Here is a 13,478-nt window from a genome sequence, read left to right on the forward strand (position 1 = left end):
AATAATAATAATAATAATAATAATAATAATAATAATATTTATAATAACAGAATACATATAATTGATGTTCCCATCTATATAGGTTAAATTGTTTGCTCTCATTTATGAAGATCTGTATTGGAGTGAAGATTTTTCCTGCTAACACAAAATGGGAGTCCAATAATAGGACAATTAGTAAGTATATTGCTCATTCTTACATCTAAGATTCCACTAATAAGATATTATTAAGTCAACTGTACAAATAATGTATTATTTATAATTTAGATAATTAAGGAGTCTTTTTAATTGATGAGTACTATATATCATTGTAATGAGTATATGGTATAATTAAGAAATTATATATATATATATATATATATCTAAAATGATGTGGAAGAAACTGTATACTGAATATGGTAAAAATAATGTAACCTATTTTGACTATTGAGAGTACGAATGTTATACATCTTTGTGCTGTATGATAAAATATTTCTTTTTCTCCTACACCCAAAAGACAACCCTGAGGAAGTCACTAGAGAAGAAATGCATTGGGTGTAATAACAACAATTTTTATTAATATGTAATCACTGTATTGACAATAAAACTGTATGGGCAAACGAATCAATGAACAGTTGAAAGTTGTTTTATGTATAAGAAAATGTATTCTTGAAGTTTTTTTATTTACATTTTAACAATAACATTGTATTAAAACATTTTGGGTGTCAGTATATGAGGTGTATATAGAACATCCATTGTTCACATCCATTAGGTAAGATACGTTGAACAGCAGAGCGCACCCCAAAAAAAACAACTATCGGCATTAATTTCTATAGGCCTTTTTGGCAAGAGGCCTAATTTGGGGGAAGCTGCTCACTAATAGTATGTCAATTAATGACAACCGCTCTGTCATAAAAAAACTTTGATTGGGGTCCACTACACTACTAAGATTATATTTATATTTATTAGGGATGAGCGGGTTCAGTTACCTAAGAACTGACCCCCCCCCCAGGGAATCACGTCCCGAGCCCGGATACGAGTCCGGCTCAGTTTTTACCGCCAGACTTGAAAACCAGAACGAGGCAAAATGTCATCACCCCACTGTCGGATTCTTGTGGGTTTTGGATTCCATATAAGGAGCCGCGCATCGCCGTCATTGTCATTTTCACTACAATCCTGGAGAGTGTAGTGAGCGGACGTGTCTCATCAGTGTCTGTGCGGGAAAGTGGTGTAGCATGTGGGATGGTGACCAGCTCTATTGTGTCATTACAGTGCTCTCTTGTGCTGCATCAGTCCAGTTGTGGTGTCTTGTTCTGCATCATTCCAGTAACACTGGCAGTGTCCTATACTGCCATAACTCCAGTGCTGCTGTATATGTCCAGTCCAGTGCTGTGGTGCTGTGTTGTTCTGCATCAGTCCAGTGGTGGTGTCCTGGGCTGCTATAAGTCTAGTGGTGGTGTCCTGTGCTGCCATAAGTCCAGTGGTGCTGCTGTATAAGTCCAGTCCAGTGGTGCTGTGTTATGCTGCATCAGTTCAGTGGTGGTGTACTGTGCTGCCATAAGTCCAGTGGTGGTGTCCTGTGCTGCCATAAGTCCAGTGGTGCTGCTGTTTAAGTCCAGTGCAATGGTGCTGTGTTGTGCTGCATCAGTCCAGTGGTGGTGTCCTGTGCTGCCATAAGTCCAGTGATACTGCTATATAAGTCATGGGGTACTGCTGTATAAATCCAGGGGTACTGCTGTATAAGTCCAGGGGTACTGTTGTAAAAGTCCAGGGGTACTGCCGTATAAGTCCATTGGTACTGTTGTATAAGTCCAGGGGTACTGCTGTATAAGTCCAGTCCAGTGGTGCTGCTATATAAGTACAGTGGTACTGCCATATAAGTCGAGGGGTAATGCCTATAAGTCCAGGTGTACTGCTATATAAGTACAGTCTAGTGGTACTGCCATATACTTCCAGTGGTAGTGCCGTATAAGTCCAAAGGTGCTGCCATATAAGTCATGGGGTACTGCCATATAAGTTCAGGAGTACTGTCATAAAAGTCCAGGGGTACTGCCGTATAAGTCCAGGGGTACAGCCATATAAGTCCAGTCCAGTGATACTGCTGTATAAGTCCAGTGGCGCTGCCGTAAATGTACAGGGGTACTGCTGTCTAAGTCCAGTCATACTGCCGTATAAGCCCAGTCCAGTGGTACTGCCATATAAGTCTAGTCCAGTGGTACTGCGTATAAGTTCAGTCCAGTGGTGCTGCCATGTAGGTCCAGGGGTACTGCCATATAAGTCCAGTGGTACTGCCATATAATTCCAGTAGTGCTGTCATATAAGTCCAGGAGTACTGTCGTATAAGTCCAGTCCAGTGGTGCTGCTTCATAAGTCCAAGTGTACTGCCGTATAAGTCCAATCTAGTGGTACTGTCATATAATTCCTGTAGTGCTGCTGTATAAGTCCTGGGGTACTCCGTATAAGTCCAGTCCATATGGTACTGCCGTATAAGTCCAGTCCAGTGGTAATGCCATATACGTACAGTCCAGTGGTGCTGCCGTATAAGTCCAGGAGTACTGCCATATAAGTCCAGGGGTGCTGCCGTACAAGTCCAGGGTTACTGCAACATAGGTGCAGGGGTACTGCCACATAAGTCCAGTCCAGTGGTGCTGCCGTATAAGTCCAGGTGTACTGCTTTATAAGTCCAGTACAGTGGTACTGCTGTATATGTCCAGTGGTACTGCCATATAAGTCCAGTGGTGCTGCCATATATGTCCAGGGGTACTGCCATATAAGTCACGGGGTACTGTTGTATAAGTCCAGGAGTACTGTCATATAAGTCCAGGGGTACTACCGTATAAGTCCAGTCCAGTGGTACTGCCGTATAAGTCCAAAGGTGCTGCCGTATAAGTCCAGGGGTACTACCGTATAAGTCCAGTCCAGTGGTACTGCCGTATAAATCCAGTGGTGCTGCCGTATAAGTCCAGGTGTACTGCTGTATAAGTCCAGTCCAGTGGTACTGCCATATAAGTCCAAAGGTGCTGCTGTATAAATCCAGGGGTACTGCCGTATAAGTCCAGGCCAGTGGTACTGTCATATAAGTCCTGGGTACTGCCGTATAAGTCAAGGGGTACTGCCGTATAAGTCCAGTCCAGTGGTAATGCCGTATAAGTCCAGTCCAGTGGTAATGCTGTATAAGTCCAGTGGTGCTGCCATATAAGTTCAGGGGTACTGCCATACAAGTCCAGAGGTACTGCCATTTAAGTCCAGTCCAGTGGTACTGCCGTATAAGTCCATTGGTGATGCCGTATAAGTCCAGGAGTACTGCTGTATAAGTCCAGTCCAGTGGTACTGCTGTATAAGTCCAGTGGTGCTGGCCTGTGCTGTATATTATGTAATCCAAATAAAAGGGTTATTAATATTTAATCCAAATCATTTTTACAGGGCTAAGGACCTGGCCTATGATTATGATTAGTGGTTCAGCTTCACATGACGATGGAAGCCCTCATCCTCCCGCTAGAAAAATGCTAAGAGTTAAGCTGGCAAAAGCTTGGTAAAGAACTGTGCGTTCTAAGATGGTATCACAAATCCCCAAGGAGAGTCCAAGTGTGTCGGCGGTTGTGATGCCTGACCATCCCAACACTTTTTGGAAAGAGGTGGTTCCTTCCACCATTTGCACACCCTCTGCAAGTGCTTGAAAGAGCACCCACAGTCCAGTTTCTGATATTCAAATTGAAGATGTCACTGTTGAAGTACACCAGGATGAGGATATGGGTGTTGATGGCGCTGCGGAGGAAGTTGACGAGGAGGATTCTGATGGTGATGTGGTTTGTTTAAATCAGGCATTGGGAGAGACAGTTGTTGTCTGTGCGATGAATAAGCCCATTGTCATGCCTGGGCAAAATACCAAAAAAAGCCACCTCTTCGGTGTGGAATCATTACTCCACAAATCCGGACAACAGGTGTCAAGCCTTTGTCAATCCATAATAAGTAGGGGCAAGGATGTTAACCACCTAGGAACATCCTCCCTTATACGTCACCTGCAACGCATTCATCAGAAGTCATTGTCAAGTTGTGAAACTTTGGGTAAGAGCGTAAGCAGTCCACTGACACCTAAATCCCTTATTTCTCTTGTACCCAAGCTCCAGCAAGCCACACACCCAACTCCCTCAACATCAATTTCTTCCTCAGTCAGAAATGTCAATAGTCCTGCAGGCCATGTCTCTGACATGACTGAGGAGTCCTCTCCTAACCGGGATTCCTCCAGAGGATCCTTGAGTGGTACCCCTACTGCTGCTGCTGCTGCTGTTGTTGCTGCTGGTAGTCGAACATCATCAGAGAAGGGAAGTCGGCAGACCACTTGTACTACTTCAACTAAGCAATTGACTTTCCAACAGTCCTTTGCGAAGAAGCTGAAATATGACAGCAGTCATCCTTTTGAAAAGCGTATAACTGAGGCCTTGACAGATATGTTGGTGTTAGACGTGCCTCCGGTATCCGCCATTAGTGCAGTGGAATTTAGACAATTGATGTAGGTAGTGTATCCCCGGTACCAAATCCACTGGTGTATCTATAATGGGTGCAGTGTGTGCGGTGCACACACGCATCTGGGTTCAGAGGGGGCGTACACCGCACACACTGCACCCATTTCTTCTATTCTTACCTTTCCGGCATCCATTGGCAACTGTGTGTGGGCCCGCTCCTCTCCCGTAGCCATCACTGCTGCTGTTAGTGCACTGAGGGCTACAGACTCTGGCACAGTGCCAGAGTCTACAGCGCATGCACAGGATTCTGGAAAAATGGCACGGCGGACATTTTCCGGTGTCCTGCGCATGCGCTGTAGACTCTGTCACTGTGCCAGAGTCTCAGCGCTGAGAGCGCTAGCAGCGGTGGTGATGGCTACAGGAGAGGAGGGGGCCTACACACAGAGTCTGCACACGGGTCCATTCCTCTCTAGAAATGCTGCTGACCAAATCCCATCTAGATTCCACTTCACTAGGAAAGCGATTCCTGGACTGTACAGGGACATTAAGAAAAGTGTCCTTACTGTCCTGAAAAATGCGGTTGCACCCACTGTCCACTTAACCACAGACATGTGGACAAGTGGAGCAGGGCAAACTAAGGACTACATGACTGTGACAGCCAACTGGGTAAATGTATTGCCTCAAGCAGCAACTGCAGCAGCACCAGTAGCTGCATCTAACAAACAGCAGCTTGTTTCTAGGCAGGCTACACTGTGTATCACCGCTTTCCATAAGAGGCACACCACTGACAACCTCTTACAGAAACTGAGGAACATCATCGCACAATGGCTTACTCCACTTAGACTCTCCTGGGGATTTGTGCTACTGGAATTTGCCACCAATATTGTCCGTGCATTGCATCTGGGCAAATTCCAGCACGTCCCATGTTTTGCACATACTGTACAAATAATTTGATGGTGCATAATTGAAAACAAAACAAAACAGAGGCGTACAGGAGATGCTGTCGGTGGCCAAAAAATTGCGGGCAACTTTCAACATTCACACAAAAAAAACTTTGAAATAATCACAGCGCTGTTATAAATTGATCTTACTAATGATCATGAAGGAGTTCTCATTCATATAGAAGAGGAGAGAAGATAATATTCATAATAAAGTTCCAGCTTAATCTTAAAAACCATTATTTATGAGTCTATTTATTTATTTATTATTTTATTTATTAACAGTTTCTTATATAGCGCAGCATATTCCGTTGCGCTTTACAATTAGAACAACAGTAATAGAACAAAACTGGGTAAAAACAGACAGACAGAGGTAGGAAGGCCCTGCTCGCAAGCTTACAATCTATAGGGAAATAGGCATAGATACACAAGGATAGATGCTACTTATTGCATAATGGTCCACCAGATTGCTAGGTTCTTAATGGGTTGTATGATGATACCCCACAAAGTTATCCAAGTGTCAGGAGGGTGTGAGACTAAAGAAAGACAAGATATGTGATGTTATGAATATTCTACAGAGGATGTAATTAGATAGGGAAGCACTGAAGGTTATGTGGGTGGGCCTGGAATTTGATAGGCTTGTCTGAAGAGGTGAGTTTTCAGGGAACATTTAAAGGTTTGGAGACTAGAGGCGAGTCTTACTGTGCATGGGAGGGCATTCCACAGAGTGGGTGAAGCCCGGATAAAGTCCTGTAATTTTGAGTGTGAACAAGTAATGCGTGTGGATGAGAGACGTAGATCTTGTGCAGAGCGGAGAGGTCGGGTAGGGAGATATTTTGAGATGAGTGAAGAGATGTATGTTGGTGCAGTTTGGTTAATAGCCTTGTATGTGAGTAAAAGTATTTTATATTTAATACGGTAGAATACCGGTAACCAATGGAGGGACTGACAGAGCGGATCTGCAGACGATGAACGTCTGGCAAGGAAGATTAGCCTCGCAGCTGCATTCAAAATGGATTGTAGTGGTGAGAGCCTATGTTTGGGAAGACCGGTCAGGAGACTATTACAATAATCAATGCGGGAGATAATGAGAGCATGGATTAGAGTTTTTGCTGTGTCTTGTGTAAGATAAGGGCGTATTTTGGATATGTTTCTTAGATGTATGTAACATGATCTTGAGACAGATTGAATGTGGGTAACAAAGGACGGTTCAGAGTCAAGAATGACACCTAGGCAGCGAGCTTGTGGGGTAGGGGTGATTGCAGAGTTCTCAACAGTGATAGAGATATCAGGTTGGAAACTACTATTGGCCGGTGGAAATATAATTAATTCTGTTTTGGAAATATTAAGTTTGAGGTGGCGAGATGTCATCCAAGATGAAATGGCAGAAAGGCATTCAGTGACACGGCCCAATACAGATGGTGACAAATCAGGGGAGGATAGGTAGATTTGAGTATCATCCGCATACAGATGGTACTGAAATCCGAAAGAGTTGATTAGTTTGCCAAGAGATGTGGTATAGATAGAGAAAAGCAGAGGACCTAGGACTGAGCCTTGCGGTACTCCAACTGAGAGAGGTAGCGAAGGAGAGGTGGAATCAGAGAAACGAACACTGAAGGAGCGATTAGATTGGTAGGATGAGAACCAAGAAAGGGCTGTGTCCTGAATACCTAGGGATTGTAGTGTTTGTATGAGAAGAGAGTGGTCAACAGTGTCAAAAGTAGCAGAGAGATCAAGGAGAATAAGTAGAGAGTAATGTCCTTTAGATTTAGCAGTGACCAAATCATTCACTACCTTAGTCAGTGCTGTCTCTGTGGAGTGTTGGGCACGAAATCCTGACTGAAGTGGGTCCAGTAGGCTGTGTGAGTTAAGAAAGTGTGTGAGGCGAGTGTAGGCAAGTCTCTCCAGTAGCTTGGAGAGGCATGGGAGCTGAGAGATGGGACGGTAGTTAGAGAGAGAGTTTGGGTCAGAGTTTTGTTTTTTTCAGAATGGGAGTAATCACTGCATGCTTGTATAGAGAAGGAAAGATACCAGTAGACAGGGAGAGATTACAGATTTTCGTTAAGGTTGGGATGAGCACAGTAGACAGAGCTTTACTAATTTGTGAGGGTATAGAGTCAAGGGGAGAGGTATTAGAGTAGGCAGATGAAAAGAGTGCAGATACTTCATCTTCATTTGTAGGATCAAAGGAAGAGAAGGTGTTAGAGGGTTCAGGCAGGGAATTGAGCAGGTCACTTGCTGTGGAAGAGCATACCATTTCATTTCGGATCTTGTCAATCTTGTCCTTGAAATAGGAAGCAAGATCTTGTGCACTGACAGTGGCTGGTGGGTTAGGTGAGGGAGGGACAAGAAGTGATTTAAATGTATTAAAAAGTCGCTTGGGGTTAGAGGCTTGAGCAGAGATGAGAGATTGAAAATATTTTTGTTTGGCAGTGTCCAGAGCAGTACGATAAGAGTGGTAGGTGGTCTTATATGTGAGAAAGTCACTTGAACTAGGAGATTTACGCCACTGGCGTTCAACTTTTCGTGAGAGTTTTTGTAAGTGTCTAGTGTATTTAGAGTGCCACGGTTGACATCTAAGTCTACGTGGAGTGTGATGGGTAGCTGGAGCCACTTCATCAAGTGTTGTTACTAGAGTTTGGTTAAGGTGTGACACAGCAGTCTCTGGAGAGGTGAATGTAGAAATTTGTGAAAGCAGTGGTTGCAGAGAGGTAGATAGTTGTTGAAAATTAATAGCGTTAATATTTCTGCGGGTAAGAGGTGTCCTTGTAGACTTTAGGGACATGGAGTTTGAAGTAATGGAGGAGAGCATGCATGTGATAAGGTTGTGATCTGAGAGAGGGAAAGGAGTGTTAGTGAGTTCAGAAACAGAGCATAGTCTGGTGAATACAAGATCAAGGCAGTGGCCCTCCTGATGAGTAGGGGAGTCAGTCCATTGGGAGAGGCCAAGAGAGGAGGTTAGAGAGAGTAGTTTAGAGGCATGGGGAGATTGTGGACTGTCAATAGAGAGATTGAAATCACCCATAATGATGGTGGAGATGTCAGAGGATAGAAAGTGAGGGAGCCATGCAGAAAAATCTTCCAGAAACTTTTTGGGTTGCCCAGGTGGGCGATAGATAGCTGCAACACGCAGAGAGAAAGGGGTGAAGATCCTAATAGAGTGTACTTCAAAGGATGTAAATGTGAGTGAGGGAACAGGTGGTAAAACAATGTGCGTGTAACATTTGGACAGTAATATTCCAACACCCCCTCCTTTGATGTTACCAGGCCTGGGGGTGTGTGTGAAGTGGAGGCCACCATGTGACAGTGCTGCAGGGGAGGCAGTGTCTGATTGTGTGAGCCAGGTTTCTGTTATAGCCAGCATATTGAATTTTTTTGCTATGAAAAGGTCATGAATAGCTGTTAATTTGTTGCAAACAGAGCGTGCATTCCATAAAGCACATTTTAGTGACTTGGAGGTAGATGGGAGACAAGTGATGTTGATAAGGTTTGTTGATTTTATATTCCGTTGTGAATCAGCTGAATGTGAGCGTGGTATGTGGATGGGACCTGGATTTGGGGATATGTCACCAGCTAGTAGAAGCAGAAGAAGAGAGAGATAGGTATAGTTGGGGTCTAAATAGCACTCCGATATTTCTAAGTGCAATCGGCTTTCAAAATTCCATTTCGAACAAAATATAGGGTCACCAGCATATAACCATGGATCCCGTATCCTTGTTAAAAGAAACCGTTCATGTCTCCAAGTCACAAGAAATGAAAACGTTTTATTAAAAGTCCAAAAAAAGTTTAAAAACACACAGCACTTTACCGGTTACTGACAGGCTCAGATGGATTATCCAAAACGGTACTTTAAACAGTAGGGGTACTCCTCACTGGACTTCCAGAACACCAGGGTTTTTAAATGATGTTCTCCCTTTGCTCTGGACTTAGCTACCAGATGCTTATCGCTGTAGGGTCATCCCTCCTGCAGGCCATCTCCCAAATTCCACTCCGGTGTTCAGACCTCCTTAACCACTATGCCACCCGCAGTACAACTCTTACTCCCAGTTATCTCCTCACTTGGTGATAATGACCGAAACCACCTATGCACCACCAACGCGTTTCTACCCGTTCCGGGTCTTTGTCAAGGTGTAGGTGATTTTGGTCCGGTCACTATTTATATCCTATCCTGGAAATATTTAGGGGATGACCGGCGCTCTAGAGAAACCATTTCATCTCAAAATCGCCATTCAAACCCTCTGGCTGCAGGGTTTTCGGCTCATAAATCCATTGCATCTCTGCTCTCGCTAGAGATGCGGCCACATAATTTTTCCTCCAGCTGCCGTTAACTTGTTCTATAGCCTTAAAATTAATTATGCTGTTAATAGAACACCTATGTTTTTCCTTACAATGCGCTGACAAGCAGTGCTTATCAATTCCCTTCTTTATATTATTTATATGTTCCCTCATTCTGATCTTAAGGGATCTGCTTGTCCTCCCTATGTATTGTTTCATACAAGCACATTGTATTAAATACACTAATTTTGTGTTTCACAGGTCATAAAATGATTGATCTTATATGTCTTATGCATTACTGATGATTCAAAAGTTTCCATTTTGCTACCTTCTGTCCCTTTAATGTTCTTACAAGCCCCACACATCCCACACCTAAAAAACCTATAGTTCTGGTTCTTGTTATCATTGTGGGTGCAGGAGCTATAGCACTATTCACTAATAGTTTTTTTTAAATTGGGTGCCCTCTTATATATAACTCTGGGCTTATCTGGTAATATATCTCTCAATATATCATCACTCTTTAATATCTCCCAATGTTTTTTAAGGACACCTTCTATGGCTTTATACTTTGAATTATATGTGGTAACCAAAGAGATAGTATGATAGTATGATTGAAATCTTTGGGACTTATTCCCCCTGGGGCCTGGTTAGTGACAGCCGATGTGTCTAGCCTATACACAGTGATCCCCCATATGGAAGTTATCGCTGCAGTAAAGGGCTTACTAATGCGTCATAAAGAACACTCTGAGATTCACATTGAATGTTTATTGCAGATGTTGGAACTGGTCCTGAAGAAAAACTTCTTCATGTTTGACAACAAGTTTTTTCTTCAAATAACTGGGTGTGCCATGGGTTCTTCCGTGGCCCCCAGTTATGCTAACACATATATGTTTGATGTTGAAAAATCATTGTTTTTTGATGATCCTGCTGTGGCTGGGAAAATTCTGCTATATACAAGGTTCATTGATGATCTGTTCTTAATTTGGGTTGGGTCTGAAACTGAATTGAGCACCTTGTTTTGTGATCACAATGCCTCTGACTCACCGGTCAAACTAACATTTGAGATGAGTCAGACTGAAATCAAATTTCTTGATGTAAAAATTAGCATTAACAATGGCAATATTGTGACTACACTATATTCTAAAGAGATGGACAGGAATTCACTCCTTCATTTTCAGAGTTGTCACCCAGTAAGTCTGAAAATGGGGCTGCCATTTTCACAAATGGTTCGTATTATGAGAATTAACAGTGATTTATCCAATGCATCCAGTCAGATTGATTGGTTGATTAATAAATTTCTCCATAGGGGCTACCACTTGGATTCTTTAATGGTAGCAAAAAAGAAAGTCATGTCACTTGATAGACAAAAGCTATTATTAAAACAAACACTGAGGTGTAGTTCTAGTAGGCTACATTGGGTTAATAAATTCAACACCCACTCGTCCAAGATTAACCAAGTGTCCAAAAAACTGTAGCCCATTATAACTTCTGATGGAGATTTGGGTCTTTCCAATACATCATTAAGAGCATGCTATTCACGCCCTAAAAATTTGAGAGACATGTTGGTAAAAACAGACATCTCAGGGGATAGAGCCAGCGAAAGTCAGAATTTTTTGGGCCAGAGACAGAATGGATGCTTTAAGTGCCCCTGTACCACTTGTGGGTTCCTTATTACGGGTGACACTTTTTGTCACCCACATTTAGGGTTTAAATATAAGATCCGTTTCCATTTGACCTGTGAAAGTTCCTATGTCATTTACCAATTGCTTTGTCCCTGCGGGCTCTCATATATTGGGAAAACGCAGAGGAAATTTAAAGAAAGGATGGGGGTACATCGCTCTTCCATACGCCTCGCCATCAATAATGGCTCTAGTGATCAGCCGGTGGCGCGGCATTTTTTAGCAGCAAGACATCCTTTAAATAGCCTTAGATATAGGATGATAGATCATATCCCCCCGTTAAGTAGGGGGGGTGACCGCAATGCTTTGCTGCTAAAGAGAGAGGCTGAATGGATTTTTCGCCTCGATGTTATTAGCCCTAAAGGTCTTAATGATGCTATAACTTTCTCCACGTTTGCATAATATACTATACCAGCATTGTTCTTTCTGCTAGAATATGTGGCTTCATGTTTTCTTAGGATACTGTATGCTATTGGATGTTTACTGGAGTATATGTTTCCTTATATGCTGACATGGTACCGCGACTGGCTAGGCAACTATTTATTATTAAGATTCACATGTTTATCCCGAGACCGGGACAGTAGTTATCCATTCGTATTTGTTGTTTACAGCAGCGGGGTTGCCATGGCAGCATCTGACGTGCATCGCGCTGATGCGCGATGACGTCACCAGTCCGCGCCAACGCTCGAGGGACGGATTCCCGCGCCGGAGCGAGCGATCATCCACCTGTGGGTCACTTATGGATGTGGGGATATAAGGTGAGACTTTTCTGTTGTATTCATGTTTGTTCCTGACGAAAATCCCTAGCAGATTGAAACGTTGACTACGCTCAAACCTGTGTCTGTGATTTCTTGACAAGTGTTCGTGAGTCCCGCATCTTTGACTGTGCATATTATATTATATGAGGGCACCAGAACCAGTTTAAATATCAGGTGGAGTGCCGGGTTTACTGCATTGTGTATATATATATATATATATATATATATATATATATATATATATAAAACACTCACTTCTCCAGCGATGCAGAAAAAGTAGACAAGCCAGCACTCACGTGTAAATGAAAGAAAATCAGGATTTATTCCTTAACCAAACGGCATGGTGAAGTACAGCAAATACAGCAAACACAGCCTGACAGCTGTTTCAACCAAATGGTCTTCCTCAGGGGCTAACCGCACTGTTGTCAGAACACGAAATATAAGCATCAAATGGCTCCACAATCAACCCAGCAGCATCAGGGCATGGGCTGAGACAAGTCCGGGCATGTCTAGTGCATCCCCTGCTGTCTCCTCCCACTTCATGACACTGGTAACTAAGATAAACAAACCCGGTATCATGCACAGCAATGGCTCCGGAGCGCTGCAAAACGTGCGGCGAGTGGTCTCAGCAGCAGTCAAGTTTACCAAAAAAGCCACGCCTATTTGACCCACCATCACAAAACCCTTCTTTACACACTTTTATGAGGGTTCTCAAAAGGGATACCATTGCATACATTGCCAACCAAAGAATTAACCATCACAACATCACATTGGGAGAGAGAAAAGCCATTGCGCAACAACACCCAGTTAATCATCAGAGCTGCGGACAAAGGCGGAGGAATCGTACTTCTTGATTACGACTACTACATACGGGAGGCCAACAGCCAGCTCTCTGATACCATGTGTTATCAGAAACTCACTTACGATCCAACAGGAGTGTACAAAACAGAGATTGACTCTATTATACAAATGGTACTCAACAATGGCTATATCAAAGCACAGTTGTATTTTTGACCACCACACATCCCAAAATTCCATTTTTGTATACACTTCCAAAAATACACAAATCACTAACTCAGCCTCCTGGACGACCTATTATCTCGGCCAGAGGGTCCCTGTGTCAGCCCCTTTCCCAATTGGTCAACTTTTATCTGCAACCACTGGTTAGGAGAACATCCAGCTATATAGAGGACACCTCTGACTTTTTGAGGAAATTAGAAGAAGTGCAGAGTGTGACAGAGGATACCTTGCTTGTCACTTTGGACATTTCCAGTCTCTACACCAACATCCCCCATATACAGGGTATTGAATCATGCAGAGATCTTCTCAACAACAGCGATGCATATTTTGGACCACCAGTCTCCTTTCTTATGTTACTCATTGACGTCA

The sequence above is a fragment of the Pseudophryne corroboree genome, chromosome 2, assembly GCF_028390025.1.
Source record: "Pseudophryne corroboree isolate aPseCor3 chromosome 2, aPseCor3.hap2, whole genome shotgun sequence".
Classification (NCBI taxonomy): Eukaryota; Metazoa; Chordata; class Amphibia; order Anura; family Myobatrachidae; genus Pseudophryne; species Pseudophryne corroboree.